We start from the raw sequence: 16095 nt of genomic DNA, 5'->3' as shown, positions 1-16095 counted from the left end.
GGGCTGGTTATGCTCAGGAGGGGGGACCCCTTTTTTCCATTTTCTTTTAACAAAAAATCGCATGTTTTAAAATGTGCACATTTCATGACTGAAAATGCACACATTTTCATGACTAAAAATCGCCCGAAATCGCACCATATCGCACTTTTTTGCCGCAAGTTCGCATCTCATTACATATGCGAATTAGTGGGAACATTTTTTAAAGGTGCGATTTGGGGCGATTTTTGAACATGCCCCAAAAAATCGCACCCTATTACATTTCGCCCCTGGTTTTCCTTAGATCTGATGTGAATCATGGTTTGACTAATTAACAACACCAGTAGTTTCCTGTTAACCCTTACAAGTCCATTGCCTAGTCAGACTCAACAGCCCTAGCGCTAGTAGCAGATCCAATGGTGAGCCACTTTAAAATAAGAACATTAACATTCAATGTAAACCATTTTTTAATTATAGGGGCAGATGTATGAATCTGCCCATAACGTATATTAAATAACAGGTCCCGCTTCTCCAGCATAACATGGAGAAGTGGGCACACGTTATGGGCAGATGTATGACCCCCCCCAAGCTGATAAGGAGAGCCATTATGTTCAGCATTTACGGCTCTCCTTATCGGCTCCCCCCCCCCGGCACCCCGCACATGCGCAGTGTGCTTTCCCCCCCGGCCGGCTTTAATGCGCAAGATCTCGCTAAAACTGTGAGATCTCCAGAGCAGCCCGAGCCAGAAGCAGGGCTAGCGTTGTCCCCACAGTGGGGGATAGGACAACGCTAGCCCTGAGCTGGCGAAGTGGCCGGGCAAATTAATGCCTGGGCGGCTGTTAATACATCGCCCCGGCAACTAAACACTGGGGGGATTGCAGGGGACAGCCCCGCTGAGCATAACTCAGCGGGCTGTCACTACAATGCGGCAGATGTATTAAGGCCATTATTCAGATCGGATTGCAGTACAAATTTGTTCTCGAAATGGGCAAAACCATGTGCACTGCAGGTGGAGCAGATGTAACATGCGCAGAGAGAATTACATTTGGGTGGGGTGTGTTAAAACTGAAATCTATATTGCAGTGTAAAAATAATGCAGCCAGTATTTACCCTGCACAGAAACAAAATAACACACCCAAATGTAACTCTCTCTGCACGAGTGAGGGGCCGCGTCGGGAGGATGCATAATGCGTCCCCTCGCCTCCTCGCTGCGCTCGCCAAGCTTCGGGCTGGCGTGGATAGTGGATGTTGCAAATGGAGGCATTTGCCAGTATGTAACATGGAGCACTGGTAAATGCCTCCTTTATTGTGCATGAGATGCACTTGCGTCCGCACCCCCTCTTTGTGCAGGATATGCACGCGCTACCGAACCCCTAACCCTGTCGGCAGGGTTGCTGTACCTTGCCGCAATATTTACTCAGACACTCCTGCGTTTCAGACAGATGGAGCGCCTCTCTGCCAGCACCCGCATGATGCCCTCTCTGCCGGAGAGGGGATCATGTGGTCACCGGCACTGTGTGAGAGCTGCTCACTGCCAGGGACGCCGGGAACAGAGATGCAGTTCCTGGCAACAGTACGGTAGTTACCTGTGTAGCTTCATGGCGACAGCCTAAGCTACTGTGATCACGTAGCTTAGGCTGCCGCCGTGATACTACACAAGTAAGGCAGCTGTTGGGCTACGCTAATAACGTAGCTTCAAACGTAGCGTAAGCTGCCGCCGTGAAACTACACAAGTACCCAAATTTGTAATGCGATTAGATCTGAAAAAGGGCCTAAGGGTCAAATGCACTAAGCTTCAAAAGTGATAAAATGGAGAGTGATGAACAACCAACCAATCAGCTCCTGTCTGACATTTTTCAAACACAATCAGTGAGATAGCAGGCAGAAACTGATTGGCTGGCTGTTTATCACTCTCCATTTTTATCACTTTTGAAGCTTAGTGCATCTGGCCCTAAAGCTGGGTACACATATATACAATCGTCGGGCCGTTCTTCCGTTCTGGGTCGGACGGCTGTTCAATTGTATAGGTGTGTACGCTGTCCCGTACGAGCAATAAACGTCAAAAAACGGTCTTGTCCGTCCATACTCGGTCGGTCGAATGTTCTTTGCTGTTTAATTTTCATCCGACAGGACGGCCCCATATCGGAACAAAAGTGCAGTGTGTACGCACGTTCGATCGATATGCTGCCGTCCTTGCGACTATACTGCCAAAGCTGGAACGCCCATGTGGGTGTTCCATAGCTGCATGATCTCTCCTACAGCACATATAGACGGGTTTGTGTCTAAATTTTAAGAAGCCGGCAGGGTGACTAAACTTCTATATAGACGGGTTATGCGTCTACATATTAGTTACCCTTTTACCCGTTAAAAAAAAACGACTTGGGGTCCCCCCCCCCACGGCTGTAACCAGCACCAGAAGAGCCGGGGCTGGTATTAAAAAATCAGGAAACCCGACAAATAGGGCTTCGCTGATTTTTAAAACCAGGTCCGGGGCTGGTTCCCAAAATACGGGGGACAAAATTACTAGGGGTCCCCCGTATTTTAAGAACCAGCCCCAGGCCAAACCAGCCAGCCCCGGCCAAAGCATTCAGCCCTCTGACCGGTCAGCCTGGCCAGGGGTCCTGGGGAAGTGGGTAACCCCCCAATAAAGGGGTCCCCCCCCTCTAGGACTTACCTGACCAGGCTGAAGCCTGGTGCTGTCCCTGGTGACCCTGAGTGGTGGTCACCGGGCTGATTGAAGTGAAAAAAATAGAATAAAAACTATTGTCTTTTACTGTGGAACTATGAGTCCCAGCAAGCCTCCCCGCATGCTGGGACTTGGAGAACCACAAGTCCCAGCATGCGGGGGATTAAAGGACCCGCTGGCACTTGTAGTTCCACAGTAATAAAAATAGTCAAATAAACACACTGACACACACGAAAAATAAAACTTTAATGCATCCAAAGCCCATATATATTGATACTTACCTATCTTGAGCCCGTCGGTAGGTCCCTGGGTCCGGTCCGGTGCCTTGGTTCCGGTGCCTTGGTTCTGGGGCTGGTCCGGGGCTCCAGGGCTGAAGAGTCCGGGGTCCTGGATCCGAAGAAATCCAGGGGGGACCTGTGGAAGGAAATCCTACTCACCCAGCTCGCCCACCTCTGGCGAAGATCCCCTCATCTTCTCCGTCTTCTCCGCCGTAGTCAGCCGCCGGTACCCATCGGACTTTGAGAGGCGCAGAGATGTTTCATCTTCCGCGCCTCTCATCCGAATGATTCTATTGGCCGCCTAGCAGCCAATCAAGACCCGAGAAAGACTAAAATTTAGACACATAACCCGTCTATATAGAACTTTAGTCACCCTGCCGGCTGACTAAAATTTAGATGCAAACCCGTCTATATAGAAGTTCAGTCACCCTGCTGGCTGACTAATTTCGCTTAACCCATATATATAGTGGTTTTCTATAAGTATGCCCTAACCCAGCCCATTCTGATAATTTTGTTCATATATGACGTGTCAATAGCCCAAATCGAGACAGTGTGTACGGTGGTATAATCTGTTTCTTGCGACTGTTTGGACGGGAGTACATCGGACGTCGCAAGTAAAATTGTACAGGTGAATACGCGCGTATCGGCTGTCGTTTGTGGATGGTCCGACGGGTTTACTGTCGGTCGAACGGTCGGAAGAAAATAGGGATTGGGTACTTATGTAATATCTGGACTCCCATTTTTCTTATGAGACCGCGTTCCCTCGCTCGCCACACTATATAAAATCAACTTGATGCGTAGTTGGATAGTGGGGGTATGAAAAAATGGGGTGCATTTAACATGGGAGCCCAGATAATACATAAGTACCCAGGGATTGTATAGATGTGTACCCAGCTTAAAGGTGGCCATACACACGCAGATTTATCTGCAGATCTGTCTGGTTGGAACAAAAACATGGTTATGGATGAGAGAAAATGACAGTTGACCATTTGCTTGGAAATGCTGGAAAACTGACAAACTGTCACTCATCCATAACCATGTTTTTGTTCCAACCAGCCAGATCTGAAGATAAATCTTACTAGTGTATGGGCACCTTAAGTCTGGCGAAGAGATAAACTGGAGATAAAGTTGAGATAAAGTGAAAGGAGATAACGTACCAGCCAATCAACTCATAACTGTCATATTTCAAACACAGCTTATTGGCTGGTGCGTTATCTCCATCCACTTTATCTCTATCTCCAGTTTATCTCTTTGCCAGGGTCAATACATCTGGCCCAATATCAGCTAAAAATGCCAGCGTCGCTCACAGCGACTGTTATTTTAGTATAAATAAATACAAATACAGCCAAGTCAATTAATTGAAGTTACCGTAAGTAAAATATTGCACCCAAAAAAAGAACAGTCGCTGTGAGCGGTGCTGGCATTTTAACGGATAATCTGAGGATCTCTCACAGCAACGTTGGCACTCAAATGGTTAATAAAAAAGTTTGCTTGACAATTTTCGCACCTATTTTGATAAATTCCCTTGGTACTCAGAGACACCTAAGCAGCATTCGGTTAACAATTATGGTGCTCTGGCCAAAGCCTAGAATAAACAGGGGTCTAGGTCGAAAAGGGATTAGATCGACATGGGTTAGGTCGACAGTCAAAAGGTCGACATGGTTTTTTTTGATGGTTTTTGAGCCGGCATGTGCCGACAGGCGGTATTTCATGCCCTACCATCCACTGGGGCGTGATGGGAGAATAAAATAGTGTGCCGAGCGCAGCAAGGCACCGTGCCCGAAGCATTGCGAGTGCAGCGAGCAATGCAAGGGGTTGCGCTGCACTTAAAATTGTGTCCATGTTGACTGTGTCGACATTCGGGTAAAAAAAACTGTAAAAAAACCATGTCGACCTTTTGACTGTCAACCTAACCCATGTCGACCTAACACATGTGTCGACCTTGACCCATGTCAACCTAGTCCCATATCGACCTAGTTCCCTGTCGATCTTGACCCATGTCGACCTAGACCCCTGTCGACCTTCCTGTATGTTGACCCAACGGTGTCGACCTGACTGTCGACAATCCTATGGTCGACCAAACAATCCCAACACGTTACACCATTACCGGCCTGTCTACCTAGAGCATTTGGGTAACAGATATTTTCACACCTGCCACACACACACACACACACACATGGCGGCAGTACTCATTCCCTATTTTTGAAGGTTGTAACCTACTGCTGCATTACAATCTTCTATTAATAAAACATTTACTTTTTCTTGATCCTTAAGTAAAGGAACACACTTCAATGAAGTAATATAGAACAGTCATTTGTATTTTTTCTGCCCATGTCTGGTGTCATCTATGTTTTGTGAAATTATTCTTCTAACAACTGAACAGAACAGCTCACTGATCAAAGCAGGAATCCCAGTGCAGTGTCACTTACAGTACTTCCTGCAGTCACATTCTTAGTTGTGCGAACAGTGTGAGATCTGCAAACACAATCTTTTCTATGGCTACAGGCTCAACATGATACATCTGACTGAAGCCCAGCACATAAAAAAGAACAAAGGGCCTTATTCTAGTTCACTCTTTCTGACAAAATCCTTCTTAGATGGATAAAACCATGTGCACTGCAGGGGGGGCAGATGTAAAATGTGCAGAGACAATTTGATTTGGGTGAGTTATTTTGTTTCTGTGCAGGGTAAATACTGGCTGCTTTATTTTTACACTGCAATATAGATCTCACTTTGAATTAAAACCCCACCCAAATCTAATTCTCTAGGCACAAGTTACATCTGCCCCACCTGCAGTGCACATGGTTTTGTCCATCTAAGAAGGATTTTGTCAGAAAGAGTGAACTAGAATAAGGCCCAAAATCGGATTCTGGGGAGGTGCAATAGGGTGAATAAATTGCAAAGATGTTTGGATTTTAGGTGCTTGCTTTATCTATTTTGTGTCTTTTTTTTTGGTATGAATTTGATTCAACTTATGGTATGCGAATGTAGTTATTTAAAACTCATAAATAAGTAAAAACTCTAAACAGGCGTCCATGTTTATATTTCTTCATCTTATCTATTTCCATTTTTTCCTTTTTAGGTCCTTTTATACATTCTTTTGTATATATTTTTCACCGATAAATACTTATCCGAAAATGTAACCAATCCCTGAATGCAATTCCTTATTGAAATTGACCCAATCCTAGTTTGAGATTTAGGTATGTACTTCTCTAATTTTCTATGATTAGTCACAAATGGGAGATAAGCTCTCAATTCACCAAAACCATATTGAAATGATAGGGATAGAAGAACATCTGTCTTCATCAAAGAAAAGGATTTTTTTATTCTTACAGTATCAAGAATATCACGAGATCTAAGATGTATTAAAAGGTCCACTACACCCTTAATCATCCTAACTTTTTCGCCTTCTTTATTTTTTTCTTCTCTCTCACCACCACCATTTTCTCTTCCGATTTTCGTTTTTTTCTAAAGTCATTGATACTTACTGAACTGAATATTGTCCTTGTTCCATTATTATACATTGAAATAATGTTCCCCTGATGAAGTCTGTCTAGATGAAACGCGTTGGTAGGTTTCCACACTGCTGTAACACCTGTGACCATATATTGATGAATCAAATACATTTTTATCTTGGAAGAATATTCTCATTTGCTTCATTGAAACCCACATGGAACTTATGGACATTATATTTAAGATGTAGGCTGCAACTCCATAGGACTGCAACTCCAATTGTTAAGCATACTTGGTATTGACTGCAACAGGGGATAGCAATTAGCTGTATAAAGAGCATCTGAAGTAGACATAATATAAATCCCCTAATATTAGGGGATATTAGGGGAGGGCGGCAGTTCACCCCTCGCCCCCCGTGCAAAGGGGGTACCTGCTGCGCCGTCTGGGGAGCGGGCAGGGGGGTCCATACCGGCTTCTGACAGGAGCCTGCAGTGGTGTCCTTTCCGCTCGGGTACCTGCAGTGCTGTGTATTAAGCTGGCGGTGGTGGGGGGTCCCTGCAGTGAATAAGAAATAACTAGCGCTATCCGCCGGGCTATGTGGCGGCGCGGGAAGCGATGCCGGGTTTGAAAACACTGGCCGCATGCTGATTGGCTGAGATTCAGCCAATCAGCGTGCGCCCAGTGTTTTCAAAACAGAAGCGCTTCCTGAGACCCCCGCATAGCGCTAGTTATTTCTTATTCACTGCAGGGACCCGCCGCCAGCTTTATACACAGCTTCGCAGGTACTCGCACGGCAAGGACACCACTGCAGGCTCATGTCAGACGCCAGCATGGACCCCCCTGCCCGCTCCCCAGACGGCGCAACAGGTACCCCTCGCCCCCACCCCCCAGCACCGGGGCGCCCCCACCCTGACTCGCCTGGGGAGCTCCAGTGCCTTGCACCGGCCCTGCCTAATATATAAGCTTAGCATGTCAGTTGTAGAAAGGGGTAAGGGCAGGTAAAGAGCTAAAATCACGGGAAGTGTTCCGGCTGTATACCAGCATTTACATTTTTGTCACTTCTCTTGTTCCCATTTCCTTACTAGACTGCTGCACTTGCCATTTGGTTATACCAGTGATTAAATCTTTGTGTTTCTATGGACCATATCTGCTTATTACCTATGCCTTGCTTGGGGATGCACCTAGGCCCATTTCATTCTGTCCCAGTCATCAACCCTTACTCATCTGCATAACCTCACACCTGTCGCTATGCATTGATGTTTCTACCATACGCTTAGATGTTTTATAGCGAACATCACATCTTTAGGAGATGGGTAACGTAATATGCAGCAGTTTGGGATGCCCCATTTTCACTTTCAATCTCAAAATATTATATCAAGTACTAGTAAACAAGCACAAACACACAAATAAACTGTGATATGTTGTACTATATATTTACTACGATATTTTGTTTAGAACACAAATGACTAAACCTTTTAAATGAAAATCTATAATTAGAATTAATGCATTAAAGAAGCTTTGTTCTAAAAATAAATATTTTTCCGACTGTTCTGCCAGTGCCTCTCTATTGCAAAATCATTAACAATATTGTTCATTATATAGCGCGTTGCTAAGAGCAGGTATTTCTATGCCTTACTGGAAGTAGCTGAATTTACACAATAGTTCTAGAGCAATTACAGAACTGGCATGCCACATTGAGAGTCTTTCTTTTATCTCTAAAATGTTTACCTCTCCTTACAGCAGCCCTGAACCTGCCTTCTGATTATTGCCGTCTCTGACTCATGATTGTTTGTTCTTTTAAATGTAACAAGCTAAATACTGTATCTCTGCTGACTCTCCAGCTGCCACACATTGGTTGACTGGTCTTCTGGAAGGGATGTACTGCGCACCGCATCTTGCATCTCAAAATGTTTTGGCAGGGCTGCCACTAGATATTGTGGGGCCCAGGACTGTTCAGATAGACACCCCCACCCCACTCCCACAAAAAATAACGGGTGCCTATTGTAAGATGTAGTCGACAGCCATGGAGTTATGCAGGGAACTGTCATGGCAGCAACTTTACTTAAGCTGCCCATACACGCTGTGATCCCGGCGTGCATTCCGGGCTTAAATAGCATCCATCACATCGCATTGCATGCCTTGTGCATGCAATGCGATGCGATGTGATGAAAAGCAAGTACAAAAAGTATGTGCAGCACATACTTTTTGTACTGTGCGATGAGGTGCCGCGGGAGCGCACACCTCATAGCACACATCGCACCGCCGGGAATCGCAGCGTGTATGGGCGGCATAAGTCATTACTGATACCCCTTTTACACCGCCGAAAAATCCGGGTCAGCTGCGGGTCAGACCCGGATCATCGGCGGTGTAAATGGGATATATCCGTGTCCATTTACACGGGTCCTCTACCCAGGTCCTGACCTGGGTAGAACCCGGATAGGACCAGTGTAAATGGTCCCGCTGTGGGTGCAGGCACCCGCAGCGGGTCCACAGCGTGCAACGCTGGGGAAGATGTGCCCAGCTGCTGTGGGAGGAGGGGGGGGGGGCCCTGCGGCTGCTGAGGGGAGGGGGGGTACCTGTCCTGTCAGCCTGCGGTCGGAGCTTAGCGGAGGGGATGATGTGCGCCGCTGCTGTACCATCCCCCGGCAGCCGGTCCCTGCGGCGAATGGACAGTCAGTGTCGGCGGTCCCTCCAGCGCATAGGAACTAGTACTAGTTCCCATGCGCCAGAGGGACCCTCGCCACTGACTGTACATTCGCTGCAGGAACTTCGCGGCTGCGGGGAGTGGTACAGCAGCGGCGCACATCATCTCCTCCGCTGAGTGAGCTCCGACCTCAGGCTGACAGGTACCCCCCTCCCCTCAGCAGCCGCAGGGACCCCCCTCCTCCCAGCACCCGGGGACAGGACTCCCCATCTACCCCCTAAAAAACACTGAACATGGGTCAGCCCTGCCTTAAATATTATATATATATATATATATTATTTATAAATATATATATTATATATTTCTATAAATATATATATATATAAATATTATACATATATAAATCCAAAAAATAACGGCATTCAGGAGGCAGTATGGTGAAAGCACAAAGCAGGTGTATTCAGATCATCAGGACAAGCTTTCGGGGTATTAGCCCCTTCGTCAGGTCAATCACCTACACGAAGACCTGACGAAGGGGCTAATACCCCGAAAGCTTGTCCTGATGATCTGAATACACCTGTTTTGTGCTTTAACCATACTGCCTCTTGAGTGCCGTTATTTTTTTATTTATATATGGATGTATACCTTCGGGCACCGGGGCTAGCTGCACTGTTGGAAAATTGAGTGCCGGCAGAGTTGTATCGCTATATATATACATATATATATATATATATATACACCTATATATATATATTATATATTATATATATATAAATATAATATATATATATATTATATTTATATAAATATAATATATATATATATAAATATAATATATATATATATATAATATTTATATTTTTATATATATATATATATATATATATATATATTATTTAAGGCAGGGCTGACCCAGGTTCAGTGTAAATGGTGCAGACCCAGGTCCGACCCAGGTCAAAGTGCTGTGTAAATGGGGTATAAAGCAGGGTCAGACCCTGGATACTCCAGCATTCAAAGACCAGGGTCCGACCAGGATTTTTGGTGTAAATGGGGTATTAGTCTAGAGTAGGCTAACGTGCTAAGTGGGAAAGTAAGCAAATTAAACCCAGAAAGATATACATATAAGGGTCAGCAGAACAAGTCAGAAAGTCAATATGTGAGAGCAGTATCAGGTCAGTCATCCTCCTTTTACACCAAAACGCCGGGTCGCACCCGGCTTTTTTAGACCCAGGTTCAAGCCGGGTGCGACCCGGCGTTTAGTGCAATTTACACCGGGCGGACAGCCCGGCCCGCACCCGCGCCCCCCCCCCCCGGTGCTTGGAGATGACAGGATGATGTCATCTCCAAGCGCCAATCACCGCCGCCGGACCGGAACGCTGCTGGGGGCAGCCCAGCACTAAGGTAAGCTGCTGGGCTGCCCCCAGTCCCCGCGCACACTCCCCCCGCCGTCGCACAGGAGGTGAATGGATGCCGCACACAGGCATCCGTTCACCTCCCTCCCCCGCTGCTGTCTGCAGGGTATAGCAGACAGCAGACCCGGCGTTCCCATTTACACCGCCCTCTACCCAGGTCCTAGCCGTGTTCTACCCAGGTCAGGACCTGGGTAGAAGTCCCGTGTAAAGGGACACGGCGTTTGGGATTTACACCGCCGAAGATCCGGGTCTGACCCGCCGCTGACCCGAATTTTTCGGCGGTGTAAAAGGGGTATCAGTCAGTATGTGAGAACGGCATCAGATCATTATCAGATATAGATGGCAAGTGGTCAATTAGCTTAGTAATACCATTCAGGTGCGTGGAAAGGAGGGGTAATACTGAGTAAGTAAGAATCCATGGTTTCCCCAGCTCACTTAATGGTATAAGTAACCAGTCTAGAACATTACATGATAATAGAATTCAGAGATATTGGTTACATATATTTGCGCAAATGTATAAGTAAGCCCTCAAGCCATCCTCAAAGCTTCTCTGAATATTGGGGGTCCCTAGCGCTATATCTTGATGCAGGGTGCGGCACCCAAAAAAAACAGCATAAGCTAGAAAGCACAGAGCAGCACACCAGTGAAAATACTAAAATGTTAATAAATATTAGTGATAGGAAGCCGAAGCTATATACAGAAAGTGATAGAAAGAGAAATAAAAATGAACTGTAATTAAAATATTAAAGAAATAGTGTTAGGGTGGGATGTACTAAGGGGAAAGTGCGGTAAAACCATCGTTTTACCGCATGTTCATATGTACTAATCCCTGGCTGTTGCATCACCGTAGGGCAGGGTATCGCCACCTTTGGGTGGCGATATCCTATAGAAGCCTATGGGCTTCTGTTGCCGCCCTCCTCCTCCCCCAGCAGCATGTCACAGCTGGGGATGTCTTTCCAGCTGCAGGGTGAGGAGGAAACGCTGGGGATCGCCGCAGAGCCCAGGAGGTGATGGAGACCCCCCCACCCACACCACATCACAGGTATCGCAGGAGGTCCTCCGTCACCGCGATGCTAGCCGCATATGTTAATACATCCCGCCCTTAGGGGCAGATTTATTAAGCTTGGAGAAGAGATAAACTGGAGATAAAGCGGAGAAAAGGTAAAAGGAGATAAAGCACAGCCAATCAGCTGTGTTTGAAAAAGACAGTTGGGAGTTGATTGGCTGGTGCTTTATCTCCTTTTACCTTTTCTCCGCTTTATCTCCAGTTTATCTCTTCTCCAAGCTTAATAAATCTGCCCCACAGTGTGTGAGAAATAAAAATAGTTCTAATTGTTAATAGAATGTAAAAATGTGCCGCACTAGAGCCACCCAGCTCAGCACCACACCCAACACCCCCGTTACCCTAAATTGGGTCTACGATTAAAGCCAATGCTTGCACTGATTTTCCTGCTAGATTGTGGGGCTTTGCCTATAAAAAATAGGCAAAGGCTCGCTCAGCATGATCGATCAGCACACAGCGTCACTGGGTGCATCGTGGGTGTACCACAATGTTTGCTGAGCAATTGTGATTAAGCTTGTCGCTCAGCAAGAGAGCCCGGTCATCTCAGCTATATGCCCTTTTGGAATGGTAGCAGAAATATTGGGACTTCCAAGAACTACTGTGCAAGAGATTGTGACAACCGAATTATCGATTGGTTCCCAAGGTTTTGGCTCATGATCAGGCAAAACGCAGAGAGACACACACCACCACGTGGTCCACAAGGAATTTCTACATACCAGCCAAACTGTCAATGATGCATTTTACACGGGATTGCTCAGTCGCTTGAGAAACAGGGTCCTGCACGGAGATTGTCTCTACCTGGGTCCTCCATCATGACAATGCGCCAAGTCATACATCGCTGCAAGTGAGAGTTTTTAGGCAAGCATAACTCGACAACGCTGCCTCAACCACCCTACAGTCTGGATCTGGCCCCGGCTGACTTTTTTGTTGTTCCCCCCATCAAATGGCCTGAAAATGGTCTAGTGTCCCTTTAAATAGCAAAGATAATATTTATTGATGATTTAACATGTATGTTTCTATGGTCAGCAACCAAAAGGTTACATATTCTCATTCTGTCTTTATCTTCCTCTTCTGGCACAGACATGGTGTAAATAAAAGTAGGAGAAGTGCCAAAGGACATGATAAGTGAGCCTCTGTCAGGCTGAAGATCATTTGTGCTGTCATAGTGCTGGCACAGCTTTCCACTTCCTAGCAGAGCGCTCAGAAATGACCTTTGTGCTACTGTATAAATCATCCACAGGGAATAGGCAAAAACACAGGTACAGTATGTGTGTAAGTAGATACAAAGTGGGAAATTTACTAAAATGGGAATTTTATTTCACATGGGATGTTGCTATGAGCCACCAGATTATACTTCTTATTTATTTAGCACCTTTTAGAAGATCATAGATAGTATCTGATTGGTTGCCCATAGCAACATCCCATGTGCAATAGAACTCCCATCGTAGTAAATTTGACCCTAAAATATGGAGAAATGCACTTTATTTGCGTGTCATATTTGAATAAAAGTTGCCTCTTATGTATTTGTTTATTTTTAATTTGTCTTTTAAAATCCAAAAATTAATGTGAGTGGAGAAAAGACATTGGGCCTTATTCTAGTTCACTCTTTCTGTCAAATTCCTTCTTAGATGGAAAAAACTATGTGCACTGCAGGTGGGGTAGATTTAACTTGGGCAGAGAGAATTAGATTTGGGTGGGGTTTTACTTCAAAGTGAGATCTATATTGCAGTGTAAAAATAAAGCAGCCAGTATTTACCCTGCACAGAAACAAAATAACTCACCCAAATCTAATTATCTCTGCACATTTTACATCTGCCCCCCCCCCCCCCCCCCCCTGCAGTGCACATGGTTTTGTCCATCTAAGAAGGATTTTGGAGGTTATTCTGATCGTAGCGGCCAAACGTGCGTACGTTCGCTATTAACGTACGCTATCCGTACGCGGCCGTTGGGGTTAAGTCCACCCACAACTCAGCCGCTTACGTACGGGCAGAAACATCGTCGAAGGGGAGTGGCGTACAATTGAGCGTACGCCAACGTACACGGACGGATCAGCCCTTAGACTCCGACAACTGACGTACAATTGAGCGTACACCACCGTTTACGGACGTCTCTCGTCCGTCTTCCCACCGACTTCTTGCGGCTATCTGAGCGTACGCCAGCTTGCACGGACGGGTCCCTATTGTTTTCAATAGAAAACTCAGCTTATGTCACCGCTCGTGAGAGTGAGCGTACGTCCGTGTACGCTGACATACCCTTCACATATATGGACCTGCAAATCTTGCCTTTCAACTATAATTATGAAAATTAATTAAGTGATTGAATTAATTAATGTGCAAAATAGTGGGCATGGGCTTAAAACATTGCTGAAACATCCTTTGTAGGTGTTAGATGTGGTTTATGTTATTGTATCATAAATACAAAACCTATGTTTGTATTAGAGTGAACACGTTGACACATGTCGACTTGTGTAGATTGAGTGTGCTACTGTGTAAAGTCTATGAAAGCACGTAGTGAATGTGTATAACTGTTTAACAAATACCTACCTTAGCATATATAAGCAGGTCTTAAAAAGATTCTTACCTTAAATTAAACAAACCTTTAAATGTAGAGAAGTATAGAAAGATAAGCTTCCAATGTGTTTGAGTGCTGTGTGTGGCTTGCAGGTAGTGAAATCATGGTTTGGACTTAATAGACTGCAGCATTGGTTATTACATTCAGGTGTATGTGTTTGAATAGTAATCAGCGTAAATTAGCAAACCCAGGCGCACGCAGGCATGCGGTATCTGTAGGGGTGGTCTGAGCTGGCGGTTGGCGGCCGCCTGTTTTGTGTCCGAAATGAACGGTGCTTTAGGCGATCGTGCGGTAGTAGCACCGCTCATTTTTGGTGCACACCCCCGTGTACGCCCATATTTACGCCCATTTTCCCTCATTATTTCGGCCGCTCTCCTCTACACGCCCCTATGCCGCCCCCAATGCCCGTACTCTCGCGTACAGGTTTTTTCGCACGGAGAGACCCGTCCGTAAGCGTTGTGGAGTGTTCACGCCTGCGCATTAGCGAATGTACGCATGCGCAGATCATGAAAAACCCCGGAACGTACTCGTACGGCCCGGCCGCACCAACCAGAATAAGGCCCTTTGTCAGAAAGAGTGAACTAGAATAAGGCCCAATATCACACACACCTATGGTTATGCAGTAGCACTGCTTTCTATGGACAGAAGAGCAATCAATTGCATGTAGAAGTTTTGTATTTTATCAGGGGAAGACATGATTTCTTGACAGAACTACTGCAATAATCCTGTAAAAGGCTTTTATATTCAAACTTAGGGTGAATCCCATAGTGTTGCATAGTTATCAAATACAAAATGCAAGAGTATTTGTTCTGGGAACTTGTATTGACTATTTAATATTATCAATGCTAATACTTTTTCAAAGTGACAGTTTTGCATTTGCAATTTATTGTAAAATATTTTTTTTTTATCTTTGCATTCCATTCCATTTTATATATTTTTTTTTTTTCTTTTTCAGGAGCCCGAGGTGTGCTCCCTACCACCAGTGCTGTGCCTAAACACGTGCAAAAGCGGCCGTGCGATCGAGTGGGCTTATCTCCCGAAGGAGACGGGCCCCGTTTTTCCCCTAACCCCTCTCAGCCATAAGGCCGACGAGGGGAAAATAGGGAACGGTGGGTCCTCTTCGCCGAAGCTTAGAGAGACCCTCATTCCTCAACCCCCGAAAGGGTTAGGACGGTGGGTCCTCCGCACCCCGTGGTTTGGAGAGACCCGCTGTGGACTTCCCTCCGCCTTGCGGCTCGGGGTCGTCCTCGGGGGGGCACGAAGCTCTCCCCAAAAGGCGAGAGCTTCGGCACATTGGGGAAATGGAAGGCCCGTAAGGGACGACCACACAACCCAAAAAAACATGACAAACTACAAAAAAACAGAAAACGTGAAGTGACGAACGTGAGAAGGAAAAGAAATAAATAATAAAGAAGACCCTAGCCAGAAGGCCAGGGTGGGGGGTGTGAAAAATTGTCCTACCCCATCCAAAAGGACGAGGTAAGGACGTGAAGCGCTAACCTAGAGGGGAAGTGCGCAGTGCTAGTGCTTACTAGTGCATGGTGATTTTGGGATCACCCGTGCATGTTCGGCACCCCCGAGTTTCCCCGGGGGCACAGTGCAGCCTCGGACTCCAAGCAGCCAGCCAGTCGGCGTCCAACCAAGTGTTTCTCCGTCTCAGCAGCAGGCACTTTCCAGCCCCTGGCATGGGAATGGGTACTCCACTGAGCCTTTCGAAAGACTCCCTTAGGGGCTGCACCCCCCTCGGAAGAGCAATCTACTCAGTCCCAGTGTTTCTCCGCTCCCAGGGTTAAGATACTAGGCTGAGCTTTTCGCTGTGCCCAGGCCGGAGGCTCTGTTTCCCCCGACCTGGACCAATCTACTCGGTCTCAGCTTTTCTCCGCTCCCTGGGAATGGATACTAGACTGAGCCTTTCGCTGACTCATCCTTCGGGGGCTACAAACCCCGTCAAGAGAGTCAAACTACTAAGCCCAGTGTTTCTCCCCCCCTCTTACCAGTGGATTTACGGAAAC

Source organism: Crinia signifera, chromosome 5 (assembly GCF_055691185.1).
Source record: "Crinia signifera chromosome 5, ASM5569118v1, whole genome shotgun sequence".
Classification (NCBI taxonomy): Eukaryota; Metazoa; Chordata; class Amphibia; order Anura; family Myobatrachidae; genus Crinia; species Crinia signifera.
Note: the sequence above shows the minus strand (reverse complement) of the source record.